Genomic DNA, 19947 nt, shown 5'->3' with positions numbered 1-19947 from the left:
AAAAATTTCCGTATACAAATGGACTTCAATAATTAATTCGATACTATTTTACGATTGAAAATGTTCCATTTTATATCAATGATATTATTATAGAGAATATTTTAATATTTTCTTTTTATATATTATCATTATATATATATTAATTTTATAAGTTTTTCCACGGTTTAAAGTAAAAAAATTAACATTTGGATTCGTACATTAAAAAAATATTTTATAGTTAAATGTTGTACATTTTTTTAAATAATATATTTTTAGATATATTTTTATATTTTTTAAAGTTTTAATATTTTACAACATTTTCTAAGTATTATAATTTATAACAAAAAGTTATTTTTTAGTGCAGTACTGCAATCGATTTTACTACTTTTTGATTATTACAATATCCGTCCTCTAACTATAATATTTATAAGGTCGTCCGTCATGATGTTATACTAAGACATAATGTAACGTTAAACAGTTCGAGGAATGACAATTGTACAGCGTACTATATTTAGTGTATTATTCAGACGTGAAGTATATAGTAAGCTTTAACATTCCAATCAGCTGAATTTTTTTTTTAAACCCTAAGATGAATGGTATTTTTACTTGCATAATCGCCCTGAAAAACGAGTATTCTATAAATCAATGCTACTGAACGCTGGCTTTGTCAAATTATATGGCTGCTGCTTTTCTTCCTGTCTTCGTGGCCCTTTTAATTTTGCTACATAAATCAATGCCAGTTATATGTATATATATAATATTTTTTATCATTATCTTTATCATTATTATTATTATTATTATTATTATCATCATTATCATTATTTTTATTATTTTTATTAAATAATTTATGATTTTATTCCTCCCCCCACTTCTTCTTTCCCTCACACTATCAAAAGATATACCATCTGCTCTCCGTCTACATGGGTATTTATTTTTTTTTTGCCAAGAAGTTTTTTCTTTCAACTCTTCGTAATAATATATAATTCAGTTTTTTTTTGTCATTTTTCTCCATTACGATTTCCATTTAATTGTATCTATCGACAATGCACATTGCAGGGACATGTAATTCGGGTTCGACGAACTAAAAAAATGATTCGAGAAAAAAGTGTATTGTGTACACTTTTGCAGTGTGCACCGAGAGAGTGAGCAGGACGAAAAGAGAGAGTCCATCAAGGCGCGCCATCAGCAACAATAACTAATTATTCGATGGTTGATTTATGACACCGGAGCGATTTTTACTGGGGACAAACTAGAATGAAGCATATACGAGTAAATTCGCGTGCGTGCGCAATGTATAAATATATAAATATAAATAATTATATATATATATGTGTGCTTACATACGTGCGTTTGTCGAACAAGCCGAACGTGTGTTATAAATTGGTTTTTTCTCGTCATCTGTTCGCATAATACTCTCGGTTACTGCGGCTTGTACGGTTAAGTATAAGAAATTATTGCGCACTAAACTATCAGCTCTTGGTTATTTGTACCGGATGAACCCAAAGGTCAACGTTGTAATACCTCATTATGTGGAAATTGATAGAAATCTCGTCGTCGGAGTGCCGACAAATAATCCTGATGTTCTCTGGATATGCCAATTAACCATCCAGTCCTTCCCACCCCTTATGAAAAATAAACCGTACGTGAGTACGAGAAGACCTTGTATATTAATGCGAGCATTATGTGTGTGTGTGTGTGTGTGTATGTGTGTGCGTTTTCTGAGAAAAAATATAAATGTGTAATTTTAAATTAACGATTGAAACCAAACCATAGGTAATACATCCATATTACAATATGGATGTATTATACAATAATATGTATTATGTTCTATACAATATTGGTGTTGGTTAAATTGTTTATGTCAAATATACCCACGGAAAAAATGTCTAAGTAAAAATGCCACTTTAATACTTCACTTATTATTTTATTTAATACAAACGCTAATACAATATTATGAGGGGAAAAACTCAAAATTATTGAAACATAAAAATATCGAATAATCAACAAAACATTTCAACAAACGATCGAAAACTGTTGAAAGTTTTCATGAAATATTTGTTTCACTATAATTTTTTTTTTTTTTTTAATAGGAAAATATAATTTACAATCTGTACTTAATTTAAACAATAATTAAACATGCTAGAAATAGAAACAATTCAAAAATAAGACCCTTTTTTGGATTTTTAAATTTTTCCAAACAAGAACCCGACATGTTTTCATTTCTTTAAATACATAAAAGGGAATTATCAAGACTGTCATGAATGTTTATTAACTTGAGGATAGTAGGTTTGGGCGGAGTGTCCGAATTGATTCCCGGATTGATACGAAGAGTATATCCGAGTTGGTTCCCGGGTCAAAATATTTTCTTTTTTCCTTCCCATTTTATACAGACTTAGGACTGTATGTATATATAAAATTGATTTTTTTTCACTTTAATTTGTGTAATGATATTCTTATAATAATAAAATAAACATAATATTAATTCGTCAATTTATTTTTAAGTATTATTCTTATTATTTTTTGTATTATTATGGTAAAAATGTATAACAAACATTTTTTATAAACTCTAATCGATTTATTTCATTATTGTTATATCTCTCTATTTCTGTTTTGATATACGTTTTTTTACTTTTAGATTTAACATTTTGTTTTTTATCAGTATTTTGTACTTTTACATAAGTTTCAATTTGAATTTCTTTTAATACGTTCATGAATTGGAAAATATTTGGATTTGCGGAATAAAAGCATCTGTTGAACTTGCTGTGAAATGATTCACAACAATTAGTTGTTCGTTCTATACTACTGGTATATTCAGCCCACATTGATGGTGGAAATAAGCTATAATTTTCAATATAATTTTCTAATATGTAATCAAAGAATTCTTCAAGTTTTCCATTAATTTTAAGTTTTAATGACATCAAATCGTTAGTAAAGCAATCGTTAACTTCTTCGGGTGATAAAAAAGATAAGCCAAAAAACAATTTTAATGTTTGTCCTATTTCGGAATCATTATTTTTAAATTCATTTGAAAGCCCTAATTAATGTATCTTCCTCCACTATGATTGACCCAAGTGAAACCGACAACCTTTTAATTGAGCTAAAAGCCATACTTCGGAGATCGCTACATAAATGGCTCTTTCAAAATCCATATATATTTCATTCGGGCTTAAATAATTTTGAATTAAACGGAAAGCTTTTGTATACGTATCACTCGTTTTATTTGGAAGTAAAAAGAAAACTAAAGGAACATAGTAATTATTTTTTACACCGTGAATTGAAAAAAGTTGGCAAAAAAGCTTTAGGCAGCATTTAAAAGCACCGTCAATAAACACAGATTTTATTTGACGCAATACTTCCAAATCGCTATCACAAGAAAAACCAATAATATTGGTTTCAGCACTGTTAATAAATAAAAAATTTTCTCCATGATTAGTTATTAAATTATAATTATAATTATTTAAGTTATTATGAATCTCGCTCAATGTTTTGGGCAACTTGGGTACTGTACTACATCGACTAGTATGTATATTTTTTATAATTCTACGTACATCTTGAGCATCTATGGTTTCAATATCGGATTTAGTCAACTCACTGCGAATAATTTTTGCTGGCTGCTCATGTAATGCATCTTGAGCTTTTCGTTTTGAAATATTGCTTAATTTCTGTCTGTTAAGTTTTTTTTCATCGTCTTTTTCGTGGTTATGTATTATATTTTTATCAACAATTGTATTTAAATTATTTGTTTTCAAATACGACTTACATGCTCTTTTTCCACATGTCCAACGGTCAATATTGTCTGCCAACTTTTTTTGAAACCCAAATTTATAACCTTCAAATACAATAAGTTTTTTATTTTTTTCGCTGTACATAAATTCCATATTCGAAAAGATTTAAACACAAATGCAATCACTTATACAAACACTCTGCGGTTATTACGGCGGATTACTGAATGCCGTACTGATTCATAAGTACGACTAGATATCCGTTAATATCGATAATATAACGCCCGTTTTATCACGGTTTTTATCTAAATGACAATTTATTTTATCTTATCCATTCCGAAATTCGTACTTATCAATCCACCTTGGTACTTATAAAGATGGGAAATTTCAAAATGTTAGTAAAATAATAATATTAAAAAATAAATATAATTAGATTGGATTTCGCCTTTTTCGAAAGTATTTATTGGGAACCAATTCGGATGTGTGTTGCCTGGAATGTCGGGAACCAATTCGGATGTCAATTTTCAGGTATGGGAACCAATTCGGATGCAGCTGATTTGGGGGGTGGGATATTCTTGCGTGGAATTTTTCATTGTGAATTTTTAATAAGCCGTTGACAATTTCAATACAATAAACCTTTATGAAGGTTGTGATTAGATGAATGGAATTACAACCATAGATTAATACACAATATGCACAAATTTTACTTAATATTAACATTATTTATTTTACCCTGTGCGTATAACAAAATAAAATTGTAACTATTCCAATATAAGTACTATGGCTACAATACCAATAAAAATACATTATAAATATAGTTATATCCGTACAGAACAAATAGAATAGATAATCAACAAGATAAAAAAAAATTCTTCAAATTTTTTTTTTTTTTTTTGTTGAATTTTCATCGTTTTATTTTATTATTATTATAGACTGAAACCTTTGTATGGAAGCAATTTAGGGTTGACTTTATAGGACTGAAAATTAACTCGTTTTCTAAATTGTGTTGTATACCAGGAACCTGACGAATAAAATATTAAATAGTAGGTTTAGAAAGTTCGTAAAACCTCAACTTATAATGGGATTACATATGATAACTTCTAACGATTGAATATTCATGTGTTTCCGGTAAATACTTAATTGTACTTTTGTTGAGTTATATTTAATCTCATATGTTGTCATTTATTATCCCTTATTTATTAATAATTTATGGTTTCCAAATTTTCTAGGTGCATAAATGTTTCTGTCCCAGGACAAAAAGTAAACGATCGATGAAGTATTTATTTTATTGATCTTAATTTGAATTTGTAAATTAAAAAAATCAGCTAAACCATCTAATTGTAAATTTGTTTACAAGCGGCTCTTGTCTTCATATCGGTGTGAAAAAATATGCGCTATATAAAAAACGACGGCTGAATAACTCCTGTCCTAAAGATGCTTGATGATAAGTCGTAAGTATGTACCAGGGATGGCAAACCTTTTTTGTGTGTCTGCACGTAAAATAAATTCAATTTCAGAAAGTTTATTAAAAAAATCGAGTATATCGTTGAAAAGCTTATACGATTTCGAAATGTATCATATATATATATTAAATTTATTTAAGTTTGCACTCCCAATAAATTTCCTTAGATAAAATTGATTTTTTTTTAAATTTCCACATTTTTAAATTATAAAATATGTATGTTATTCCTTTTCCCAAAAAATAAGGTGAGAACCTTATAGAGTATATTTTATGAGTTTTTCATCTGTTTATTTTGTAGAACAAATGGCTTAACAGTTATGAATATTTTTACGAACTTGCATTCAACAAAAAAATACAACAATTTAAATATCTCCTTTATTTTTAAGAATTCAGAATTCAATAATGTTCATTATGACTTATTTTGTTGCATTTGAGGTTTAGAAATAATTCTTGAATTTTAACAAATTTATTGTACAACACATTGAATATATATACGTTAATATTACAACGCTCACTTCGCAGATCAAACGATAATAACAAACGAACGTAATTAAATTACATCGATGACTGTAAAACATCAATTCTTTTTATTTTTTTCGAAACACACGTACTTCAGCTCTGTTGTATTCGACTATACGAGTATTATTATTGTAATGTACTGTACACTGAAGTGTTGGAAAAATCCGAATCAGAATAAAAACTATTTGGCTGCTTGATCGCTAAAATTTTATCCACGTGTCTCGGAATATCTCAGAACGATTCGTTATAGGTTTTCGAGAGCGCGGCAATGAAAACACCGTTACTCTGCTATCCGGTCCGTAATAAAATATACAGGGTGATTTTTTAGCCATACTCAACGCTTTTCATATTGTCTCATACGCCAATTTACGTTTATTATGATATCTATTTATTTGCGTAACCTTAAAACTTCAACGGCAAAAGGAAACGATCAATATTGTAATTATTTTACATTTTTAATATTCAGTTTTAAATTTGAACCGGTCCAAAAGTATTGGTCAAAACATTTGGCTGTGTTGTATTAACAATTCTAGAAAGCGTAATAACGAATGGTGTTAAAACGTTCATCAAAACCAACATTTGATATTGCCACAGGATAACACTCCGCAAGAGATACAAAAATGTTTAAGCGTTGGAAAGTATCAGAATTCATCGATCAAATGCATGATTTAGGTCCGAAAAAAAGGTTGTGCAATGAGCACGCAGGGAAAGATCACCCTATACAATTTGACGGATTTGGCGGAACGACGACGGACACCCCGGGTACCACCGCGATGTATTGTACGCGAGCGCGGAACGTGCAATCTATTTATAATAGATATTGCAGGACCACGTTCACAATGTGATTCTCGCGAACCCGAAGTTTTTATGTCCTCATTCGAGCAACCAGTTTAGAATGTGGTGATTTTAGGCGGGACGTAAACCTTGAAAACAAAACAATTGAACACGTAGCGCGTATTATAATGTTCAGGTACGCTCTCGGGTTTTGTTTTGTTTGCGACAACTGCTCATGTGGGCTGCGAAATCAAGCAAATAAAGACGTTTTAAATCAACACGCATGCGTACAAGAAAGAACAAAAAATAATGGCAATAACAATAATAATGGTTATAGCAATAATAACGTTTGCCGTTTGCCATTATACATATAGGGAACCAGTATTAAAAACCGTTTGGAATATGTAATATTGCAAAACTCTGTTCTGGGTATTCATTTGCACAATACTTTTCTTAAAAACGAGTTTTCATTGAATTGCAATACCAACGCAGATCATTATTTTCGGGTTTTGCGAAATTGTTGATTTGGAGAATGAGAAAAGAAAAAAACATATTTCTACAAAGACATTATTAAAATATTGGGGGGATTGTAAATTCCACCGATTTATAGGTAATCGATTTAGGGTTGGATTTATAACGTAAATTCCACTGATAATTTTTTTTTTCCTGAAAAAAAAATGTAAATTCCACTGGTACGTATTTTTTACCTGAAAACACATAAACTCCTCTGAGAACACACATCCAAATATACATCAATTTACAAAAGCTCTATTAGATATTCAATCATTCACTTACATTAAATTAAACAGCATTAATGAACCTAATAACCTTAGAAATTGACTGTCAAAATCACGCCAAAAATATTTAAACACCATAATTTTGGTATTTAAAGAAAACAATATTACCATTATGTAATTCATCAAAGCTGCATCTAAATATTACCCAACCAAATTTTAAATTTTAAATTATTGTAACTAAATACAATAAATATATTATAATAACTTTATACCCACATAAATTATGTAATCTAAATCAGATTGGATTTGGATTAAAATGATACCTACATAATGTTACTATTATTTCTGGTAAAAAAAAACTTACCGGTGGAATTCACATTATTTTTTTTCGGGTAAAAAAATATATTGGTAGAATTTGCTTGAAAAAAAGGTCTAAAAAGGTAGCAATCGGTGGAATTTACATGTGCCCAAATATTGATAAACGTTAAAATTTAAGTACGAAAAAATCATCAGTGCTTATGAGCGTATACATCGAAATGCTTTTAGATTGTAATTGAGGGTATATGGTAAACGGCACCACTAGATGGCAGCAGAAATACGAATATTAGTTCTGTAATAAACTTGAAAAACTTGTAAATTAATGACTTTTGATCGTTCTATCAAACAAAAAATATAACTGATAAAGATTAAAAATATAATGAAATAATGCAGTTCGATTTAGATTAAAGTTAATCCTTACATTAAAAAGTTCGTATTAATTATAATTGTTTAAAGAATAAAAGAAAAATTTCGATTCCAGTACCAGCTCGCATTATTTCACGTCCAATAATTCTTTCGTATTTGTGGTTTAACTGAAAAAAGTATTTTAACAACAAATTAATAGATAAGATCTTCGAACTTTTAATTTGAAAAATAACAATGAATTGATTTATTATTGTTAAGAGTTTATAGATATATTATAAACTGTAAAGAAATATCTGCATAAATAATAGATAATGATAAATACATAATTATTATACATTAAAAATCAACTATTTATTACGGTGGAAATTCGATTAACCGTCACTCTCTAATATTCGTCATCGCTCTCGTTAACAATCGCGATAAACCCGTCACGGCGACTATCAACCATATACAATTTTTTTCCAATAACCAACATATGCGATAAACGTGACGCGAACGAACAAATTTAACCGTTTTTAATTTCATTTAATCGGCGACTGACGAGTAACCCGATCTTACGGCTACGTAAAATATGAAATATTGCGGCTAAAAAAGCTCGAGCGTCAAAACAAAAGGTAATAACAGATTATTTATTTTAAAACTGTTAGTTTTAGTTTAGTAGTGCGATACGTAATAATATTACACATGATCCGTGGACAAACGCCCGAAAAACGAATAAACTAAACGAACAAACCTACGAGGCGTCAACCGTTTTCGAACTGATTTTGGACTCATGTCCACAAGACGTTAGGTGTCTAAGAATCTTTGGTCGTGCTCTCTCGTTATTTTTTCAATATTTTTCAATAGAACGCGACCTCGGATCGAACGTCCCCCAATCACCGATTCCCATTTTAGACCACTACGGCGTCATATACGCCGTGGTCGAATAGTACGACAACGCGTGCGTCCGACCATCCTGGAACGGACCCCGCGAGCGTCGGGGACTGAGTGATAAACGTACCGGGCGCAGCGAGTGCCGCGCGTGCTCGTGCACCACAGGTGTTGCGCTGGTGACCGTAAATCACTGTCGGATCGAACGCCCGATTGGGACACGGGTGGTGGGGTGAAACCGCTTCGCGGAAACCGTAAGTACGCGGTCCGCGCGGTCGTAAACGCGCGCGTCCGCCGAACCGACCGCGGTTCGGGTTACGCCGGGTCCGGTTGGGCGAGTCCGTCCCGCGATCGCAGTTATGTGTGGTTGGTGGGGGGTGGGGAGTAACGTCGTAACGCTTTTCGGCGTTCACCGGCTCCTGGTCCCCCGTGTCTGGTAGTTCCCCCGTAGGCAGCTCGTCGTTCGGTTCCTGACCGCATGGGCGTAACTAGCACCCAAATATTGAAGATGTGTAAATTAGCTGCAAATAAAATTGAATGGTATTTCACTGTAATTATTATAGACTATAAATATCTGTAAAAAAAAAAAAAAAATGCTAAATTTGAATTCAATGGTGCTAAATACCCTTTTGCGTCCCCCCCTCCCTAGTTGCGCCTTACAACGTTCTCGCCGAAACGGTGTGGAAACGACACGGCGCGGCCATCGTAGCGCGCGCGCTTCGGCACCGGGTTCCTCGGCGGGGGAATGCAAATTCGTGATCTCCATGCAAACGTCCGGCACCCTTCCGCCGCGTCATGCCAAAAATCTCCGAATGTTCCGTGCAGTACCCTACGCGTGATCGCTATTTTCTTAGTGTAATACGAAACTGGAAGTGTGCGCCTAATAAACACTAATATATAAGACTACTGCGAAGGTGTTTTTCAGAAAGCCAGTTTAAGCAAGACACAGCTGATGAGGACTTGAATACACCTGTTGAATTTTAAATTATATACTCCTCATCAAAATAAATAATTCTTAAATAGTTTTCAGATTTGTACCAGACAAAAGTGTATCGGTTTAAAAAATAATAACAGATTGGTAATGTGCAATTTGAATTAATAAAATAGACTATTACTAATAATTATTACTGACGTTGTACTGAAAGTTATAATCATACGAAAAGGGTTCTGTATTATATCATAAGACATTAAGAAACGTGTAATACGAATTTTTTTTGAAAAATACCTGCACGTCTCCACATCTCCCTCGAACGCGTTTCGAGTGGTCGCGCAGAACACAATCCTGAAAGTCGTGTCAACTGGGCAGAGAAGTGTTTAGATTTTATTTTTCTGAGAGACTTGGGAAATTTCTCAAGACGAAATTTCACAATTTACCCGATCAAAATCAAAAATCAGAATTTTAGTAAAAGATCTTAATATCTATTGTATAATCATGACTATCTTTTTTTTATGGAATCAATGAAATAACTACATGATTATAATCATCATTTAGAAAAACAAATGAAATTAAATACCAACATAATAGTTGAAAACTAACATAATAACAATGGAATAATTTGTATTCAATTTAAATTTAATTTAATCGCAACGACCAAAATTGTGGATATATTAACAGGTACACTACACAACAACGATTTGAACGATTTGAAACTAATAATTCATAAAACAATGAGTTTCTACAATTTACATTTACAAAGCAAGTACGAGCAAAACTAGTCGATTCGGTCGAGTCGAGTTCAAAAGTTCATTACCCCCCTCCCAAAAAAAAAAATAATAATAATCTGATAATTTGGCTCATACTTACAAAAATGCAAACACAACGAAACAAATTAATTATACAGAATACGCTCACGTGTACGCGTTGCGACCCGAGAACGAAAATGCCTACTTGTTCAAAACCGATTCACGAGTTAGGTAAATAATATACGAACAATATTCCTTTGGCAAACGATTTTCAGTACTCTAACATCAATAAACGATACAAATGTTTATTGATGTTAGAAAACGGATTATAATTATTGACCCGCTGCAGTGTACTTGTCATTTTTTATGTTTATTGTTTTACGAACACTGGGTTGTGTAAAAAAATAATAATTATTTTACACTGTTTAAAATCATAAAAATGTGAATTATAGCAAAGCGTGAGAGTTCATTAAGGACATTGAATAAATATTTTGTTTCAATAAAATACAGGTACAGGTATACGTGCGTAAATCATATTTGAAATGGAAATTTGCGAGTTTCGATCATCATAAAAATATATTGAGGGCAACCAAGTGGTTTTGGTATTTTATTACCTTATATTATTTTTAAAAGAAAAAAAAATGATATATTTCACGTTTTATTTGGTGGTAATGCATTAATGGATCTAGTGCTAAAAATAACTTCAACTATACGGCAATCTTTTTACGTTGAATGTATATGCCATTGTAGCTGTGCATAAATCGTTGTTATTCAGTATGAAAAAATTGAACCAGAAATTAATGAACACATATTCTAAACCATTACACTCTATTGAAGTGATTAAGTAAAAAATGTTTACCATATATTATTAAAAATATAGTAACTTTAAAGTTAACAACGATTTATAACTGTAGTTTTTTTTTTTTTATCGTTAAATAGCCGGTGTTGTTATAATATTTATAAAATTATATCTTCAAGACGTATTATAATTTATGAAAAAAATGAACGATTTTAACAACAAGTTTAACTATCAAAATATTATTAATCTATACAACTTATAACCACTATACCGTTTTAATAAATTGTCCGGTTATGAATTTATATTAACTCTACCATGCATTATTCAAATATAATCAATCAATCAACAATATAATAGTTTTTTAACATAATATTTGTATGATTTCTTTACGCACCTAGTTATTTTCATTATTTATACGTGTAGTTTATTTTGTGCCGGTGTAGCATTATTTTAAATAAACTCTAACCACGTGGGACTAATTATCTTACGTAAAATCGAGGATTTATTTGACACCAGATTTCTTTTTTTTATTTCAGTGTAGTATATTCTTAATTTTAATTTTCGATAGAATATTAAGATTTAATTTACCGCAAGACTATTCTCACATGTCTTCTAAATTATAAAAATTATATAAATAATGATTAGTAATGCCAAATCCAACAGCAAATCTGCCGTTCAAGAATACAATTTCTTTTCTTATGTAATATAAATATTATAAATTTTACGTTTTTTTAGCACTTGTACCAGTTTCACGTGTAACGTGCGTCAAACGTATTTAGTTAAATTTCTATAATTTCGAAATAAAATACACCTCGCAAAATATATTCATATAGTAGCCAACGCACCGCGGTTCATGAGGGATAGTATTCAATATTGACAAAGATTACCGAAATATCCTGTACCAAAGGATTTATATAAAATTAATAATAACAATAATAATATATCTGATTATAATTTTCACAAGTATTAATAATAAAGTAATAAGTATTGAGTTTTAATCATCATATATGGTACACGCTGCATTTGGATACCGGACGACTACCACTACAGCGAAGGCTTTCTCACGACTTATTAGTATTAGTGAAAACTCTATCGAATGAATTATTTGTATTTATAACATATAAAATGATCAATGATGCGTCTGAAATATATAAATGTATCACATTTTCAAATACTTTCGTTGTATGTTCGTTCTCTGCGCATTTACGATTATAACAATTATAAAATTTTCGTCCGATTCGACATCACCATCATGCCAATGTTTGTCGTCCATATTCACACCACTGCATATGTGTGCCTATGAGCCGGCCACGAACAAACGCTCGTTCAAGATCAATAAAAACATAGAAATACGATTGGTGAGTCGAAACTGGTTCTGAACACTTTTGTCTTACATTTTTAGTGATTTTCCCACAGCTATAAGTACACAATGTGCGATATGAATCATCGGTTGATCTCCTTATTACGTTTCACGCGGCAACAGTACTCTGCATCTTCAAATAATGACGTTCGAATAAAATATATTCGTACGGGGATACCGCTTTTTGCATATTTATGTCACCTGGTGGAAATAAAATACCGCGTTCGTATACAAACCGTACGGGAGATCGATAGGTTAAACAATTTTTTCGTTCATAAAAAAATATTATCATACGTTCGCCGCAGAACCGTGTTCGCGTCTCGATGATTTACGCGTTTTCTATAAAACCACTCTAAAACTATCCGAACATTATCCACACAGGCTAAACGAAAGCACACAGAACAAATTATTATAATTGTTATATATTATCATTCGCACGTATGTTATAATACGGTGAATGCCTTATAGCTGTTACAAGTTTGTTGGACAAAAGAACTTATTATTGTCGTTGAACGCAGATTTTATTTTTATTTTTTTTTTTTAAATACCTATAGCTCTTGATGATACCATTGGATGCGCATCGGAACATTACGGATAAAGAAGTGCAGCTATGCCGGTCACGAGTACTGGATTCGCTATCGCAAGAATCTCCAAAGACATTGTTTTACCACGTTAGCCCCTCCATCGTTTTCAGATCCACTGATGTATCTTTTTTCTTCTTTTTTTCAATTGCATAAGGATTAATAATAATAATAATAATAATAAGTAGAAGAAAAATATAAATAAGAAAAATAATTATAAACGTCGTTCAAAATCACCTAGAGTCCATCGTGATTTGCGTGTTTACACGATTGAGTTCTTATTAATTGTATTTAATGATGATGCAGTTGAAATGTCTTTTTCACTTTTCGAATTTATATTTTATGAGGATTCTACAACTACGCTCTATTGCGTATAAATTTACATGACGTCGATATCTATAACTTTTCATATTATTTTTTATGTATAAAAATACATAAGTGATGTTCATTATTATTATTATTATTATTATTATTATTACGTTCTAACAATCGATACAAATCGAAACTATTAATCTTTAAATTTATAATTTTTATATTGAATTTCAGTGATGTCATCATTTTAAATCCTTAAACAACATAATATTATATAGCAAATATAAAATTTCATTTGTCGAGGTCGAATAGTTTTGTCCTTGGTTAAAACAAAATTGAATGGAACTTACTGAAATATACAGACATAATGCAAATAATTGATTCCTTTATATCATTGTAAATTCATACATATACTAAATCAGTTATTTCAATAAAATATTCGTACGATCCCTAACAAATATATCAGTTGTATCCACTGATTTATTTTATTTTATATTTAAATACCTATATGAATCGAATAAGATGGAGTTTTATCAGATCTTATTTACAAAATATGTACTCTTCGTGAAATTTGAATTCTTTAAAACTTTAGTTTGTAATTAGATGTACTCAAAGTCATTAATACAAGCTTATACCTTGGTAAAACAGGAATCGACTTAGTTAAATATTTACTTGTTAAATAGAAAAACAGTAATTAAAAAAAAAAAAAAAAAAGTATAATGCAAGACATTAAAAATAGAAAAAATTTTAAAACAATAGATATTAATATTTTGTTTACCGATAAATATTTATTTTTCATAATATAAAATACAATGATAACAAGGTCATAAAATATTAACTTTGTTCAATGATATTCTGTTTCTTTTAATATCAGTACACATGTTTAAAATGATTAAAAAAAATATCATAAGCTTTAAAAATTTTCCAACACTTCACGAGGATTATTATTGATTCAAATTCCAAAGCGAACAATAAAACTTCAAATGAACAAGTGCCCGTGTATGCGATTATTATTTGAAAATATAGTTTTTAACGTTCTGGAATATTTAAAAGTTTTTTTTTTTTTTTTGTTTTAGGACTATTGGACGTTGTTTATTAAATATGAGCTAAACACACGTTTACAAACATTTAATTGGATTGTGTTTGAAAATATGTCATTGTAATATATTTTTACAGTGTTAGTGAAACATCTTGAGTGACTATACGTAAGAAACAATTTTTTAAATTCATGTACCTAAAAATCAAATTTAAGGAAACTCGGTATTTTTAAAACTGTCGTCATTTCTTCTCTTCTCCTTCAAGTTCTTAAAATAATACATTTTAATCACATAAATTAAAAAAATAATGTTTGTATCACCAAAAAATTATTTTCTCTTTAAGTCACGTGACTTAGAAACAACAATTTCAGAATTAAAATATCGGAACATTGTAAGTGTTGGTACAAGAAGATATTTGTCAACATAGTTAAAGGTATTATACTGAAGATATAAAAATTGTATTTTATAAACCGAAATAAAAATAAATAAATAGAAGAAATATTTTGATGACTGCCTCAAAAATTGCTATCTGAATGACATCTGATTTTTCTTGTTTAAAAGAAAATACAGAAAATACAAATAAAAAATGTATGGATTTCATAAATATCCAAAATGGGTATCACGAGTAAACTATGTAATTATTAAATATAATTATATTAATGTTGTGTCATAAATGTAATACATGTCAAAGTTAAATGAATAATAATATAATAATAATAATAAATAATAATAATAATAATAATAATAATAATAATAATGATATAATTGTGGTATAGGTTTTATTAAACGTTTCTATTTTGCTTATACGATTGAATGTCGTATGATTTTTCAGTTTATATGGATTCCATCCTTTTTAATACTAAAAACATATTCATTACTCAAGTTATCATCAAAACTTTTAGTTTTCTGCGATACCAAGTTCTGTAGAATTTTTCAAAACATTATTCACGTTTTTTCTTATGTATTCAGTTTACATATGATTAGTCAATTTAATTGATAATTGTCTTATCAGCTGTAGAATAAAACACGAAATCGATCTTCGTAAACACGCCTCCACTAAAATATATTATATATATATATATAATATTATCGAAAAACTTTAATTTTTAAGATCGCTCGGTCGTCGTCAAACGGCTATCTTTCATATCGGTCGAAAAACTTACAAAAGCTAACTTGTGACCTAGACAACAAAATATTTTCAAAGATTATGTCTAATACATATACGTTATTCGTCTTCGACCAAACACCAAAAACATGACACATCATGTCTACAATCAACACCACTGCTCGAAGCTGATATTTAAATGAGTGTCGACGACACAATGTTAATATTGTTCTATGATATTTTCGAAAATACAAACCAAAATAACTTTAATTGTTCACGCTACTTATTCAAATAGACATAAGATTATAGCCAATAAAGCAGATTAGCAAGTTTCGTCGTAAACACTGTAATCGCGGCCTAATTTCGAAACTCTGATCAATAACCAAATTGAGCAACGGTTTTGCTTTCATTCTAAATGTATTAAACGTAATTTGGTCTGAAATTTCGGTACGAATAAACTTACGTGTGTAACAACTCTCCATCCACCTTTAACGGTAATCAATAGAATAAAAATTACCGTACATAATAAAAACAAAAGAAAAAAGTTTGCCAATTAGTTAGCATACATGTTATGCAAAGCTAAAAATGTAATTTTCAATTGATGCAATTAAATTTGATATTTTATTTTCCAGCATTATTAATAAAACAACTTAATTTTTCTAATTTAACATAATAAGTCTATCCACAAACGTACCATTTAAATAACTAAAATAAAATTTAAAAAAAAAAAAATTAGGTTTCAACCTTTTTTGATTAACTAAAATTTTTGAATCGTAATGTTTTGTTTTTTATGTTTTCTAATTGAACGGTTTAATCTTTTTATTTCGTTATAATTATTATTTTGAAATATATCAATGAATTTTTTTTTCCAAGTTAAGTATTTTGTACGCAGAGTAATTGGCTTTCTAACGAACTATCGATAGTCCACAATGTATGTTGTAGGTTCTACGCCGTACGTTAGAATTATCATTAATTTAAGTTGCTCTATTATAGATTAACCCTATAGAAAACTGTTGTAGTATTGTTGCACACGTTTATCTATCGTTTTCACACCTCCATTGTTGGCGTATTATACTTATAATAGTATTTTAGACATTCATATAACGTGTAATCAATTGTTTTAATTGTTCTTCGCCTTATCGGCTGTCTGTGATAATACAATACTATAATAAGTGTAATATTAGCGCCTATACTTAGTACAGTGCTATCAAACTCGTCCTGGAATGGTTTCTTAATGAATACTTAACGTTTCGTATAATGTTTTCAGCAATAAAACAATGTCATATGTGTCCGAGTGGAAGACGTAACGAATCGAAAACTAACTTGACTTTATATAATTTACTCAAAGCGTTCATTATTCTTTATTCGTTACAATAATGTATATGATATTATTTTAATATCACTACGTCGCCATTTGTTTGCACTCCGGGCGAGTTAATTTCAAATTAATTGCATAACGAGATATATTAATTAGTTAGAATAATACGGCCGAAAGCAAAAGTTCGTTAGTTTAAAGTTAAGGTAAAACGTTGTTTTACCCTTTTTATTTACTCAAAAAATAAGTGAGTTCAAATATTGCTTAACATAAAAATTATCTTAAAAAAAAAAAAAAAATACACGATGAAATAAGTAGCAACTGGAAAATGCGTTGTTCGCCACCATACTATAAACCATGAAATCTTTATTATAAAATGCAGCTGATTGGAAAATGTGCGATTTAAACTCTGAAAACTTTCAACAAAACTGTAATCAATATTATTTCTTACACTGTCTTGTATACTCGTATACCAATCAACAAGGTTCGAAAGGTTACCGAAGCACTTTGTCCTCGTGGGTTGACTGTTTTTATCTTTACTATATAATGATAAGTTGACTCACAAGTTAAAAATTTGATAACTCTCAACTAGCTAAATCTTAAACAATTAACGACACCCTTGGCTGTCACTCAACGTTTTACCGATTGCATCGAAGATTTCGCGATATCAGTCATTCACAAAATATTACAATTTAATATGCTGCCCTACGCGTTACACAATATACGGAAAACTGTTTACTTTATGGCACCGCATTAATAATAACGACCGTGAGAACAAAATTACACCCAATTTTCCGCTACTTAAAATGATCAATGCATAAAACACCCATTGAGAACACACAGCGGATTTAAATAACACCCGATTTATTATTACTAGATTTGTCTCTCTCTTTTTCTTCCTCCTGCTCCGTCGGCTCCACGGATGCCAAGGTCTTGACCATATGTAACCTTTGGGCTATACCGATCTGAAGACGGGTTAAACGGACGTATAATTAGTTTAAAATTCGCATTAAGTTTTATTAGACTGCGCGCAGCTAAGATATAGTCAACCGGGAAAGGATACTGCAGACTGCGCACGTAAGAAAGAGATGGGAAGGAATCGAGGTGAAGTGAGGGTGATTGGATGGACAGCCGGTTCTATGATTATAACACTATTATAAAAACACATCGAATGCAACCCGAAGCTATTGGGTTCGCAATTTATAACTCGTTTTCGCTCGAAATGCTACGATATACACGCAAATTTTGCGAGTTTCCGGTATTTGTTTTTTTTTTTTTTATTTCGCGTATTCAGAACCACCGTCTCCCCATTGCAGTATTCGAAAAATCCCTAGACACTGCCAAACCAGTATTTGGCACATTAGAATCACGTGTCTAGACCATCGTATGCATTTTGTTATTATTTTTTCCTCTGAAGACCAACTGACCGAATTTATTTTTATTGTTTGAAAAAAAAATTATTCTAAAAACCAACCGGAAAAAGATGAATTTGAATAATTCCAAGCCGGTCGATATTTTTTTGCATACTTTCATACTGACTCATATCAGCTCACGTCTATTCAGTTTCAGCATTTGGTCATTATACTTATTTGTGAAGACAAAAAAAAATTGTAATCCATTACAGTTTTTACAGAATAACCTGATGCCAAGAAGTTTCCCAGAAACTGTTGTTTTAAATCCGTATGATTAGCACTATTATATTATTGGCTGATTTAAATAATAAACGTGAAAAACAGAAAGATCTTTGACATTAATGATATCGCGTACAAGTAGAAAAATTAGTCAATGGTAATTTGTGCAACCAATGTCCCATGCAATTTGTACTGCGTACAGGTAATAAATGTTATTACATAAATGTTTTGCACCGTGCACCGTTTCTTATCTTCTCATAATCTAATTTGAGCCACATAATATAGATCGTATACTCGATCAAATGTTATTATTAGGAATTGATTTACATGTCAACACATATATTATAATATAGATAAATTGATTTTTATAGATACAAAAACTATTTTATTTCAGATAGTACTTACAATTGTTTTTATTATCTTATTAAACTTGTAAACTTGTAAGTTTACAAATTTTAACTTTAATGATGTTTAAATTATCACTCTTTTCGGAATATAATATAAAATAAAATAAACATATTAAGTATAATGACTAAATGATGAACCAGTTTTGACAAATTCATAGTACCACTTGTTATCAGTCGTGACGCTGATTACATATTAATTTTTTCGATCACTTTTGACGCAAATCACATAAGCCAAAAAATTCAATAAAACATAAATCCAATAAATACCTTCAATTTAATAAGTTTTGCTGTGCAAAAGCTACGTCCAATCGAATATAACAATTAACCGGCCATTACGATAGTGTTAACTAATAAAAATTATATTTTGGACAAATTAAAAATTTAAGGTCATTTCGGGGTTATTTATCGCTATTTATACGGTGTGAAATACTACATGACACGTGGCATGCCGTGTGGAATCAAAATCATCAATTTAAAATCGTATATTATTTTATCGGAATCCCGCAATAAATAAAATCGATGAGTAATATTTTATTATTCTCAAAAACTGTCAATTATCGAATTTTATATTATTTTTTTCATCCGAAATAAGAGACGCTCCAGCTAATTCACAACCGAAAATTCGAATGATATTTATTTCCAATGCCTACCTCGGACGAGACAGCTAAAACCATCGAATTTCGTGGTACCATTCTTGAAAATTCACACGCACTACTAATCGATGAAAATTCGATGCTTTTTTTTCCACAGTAAAATAATCAACATTTTAGCAAACTAAACTCATTGATGTTAAACCAACACTATCCAAACCAATGTCGTTGATCAATATCCTTAAAATAATTACCGAATACTTCATCCACAAATGCATCAATTGTTCTAGTGAAGTATTCGGTAATTTTATTTTTTAATATTGACGCATAATATACTTTGCGATGTTATAAATATATGTTCTAGAACAATTGTCGTCGAT

This window comes from Sipha flava, unplaced genomic scaffold (genome assembly GCF_003268045.1).
Source record: "Sipha flava isolate LNK unplaced genomic scaffold, YSA_version1 259_pilon_pilon, whole genome shotgun sequence".
NCBI lineage: Eukaryota > Metazoa > Arthropoda > Insecta > Hemiptera > Aphididae > Sipha > Sipha flava.
Note: the sequence above shows the minus strand (reverse complement) of the source record.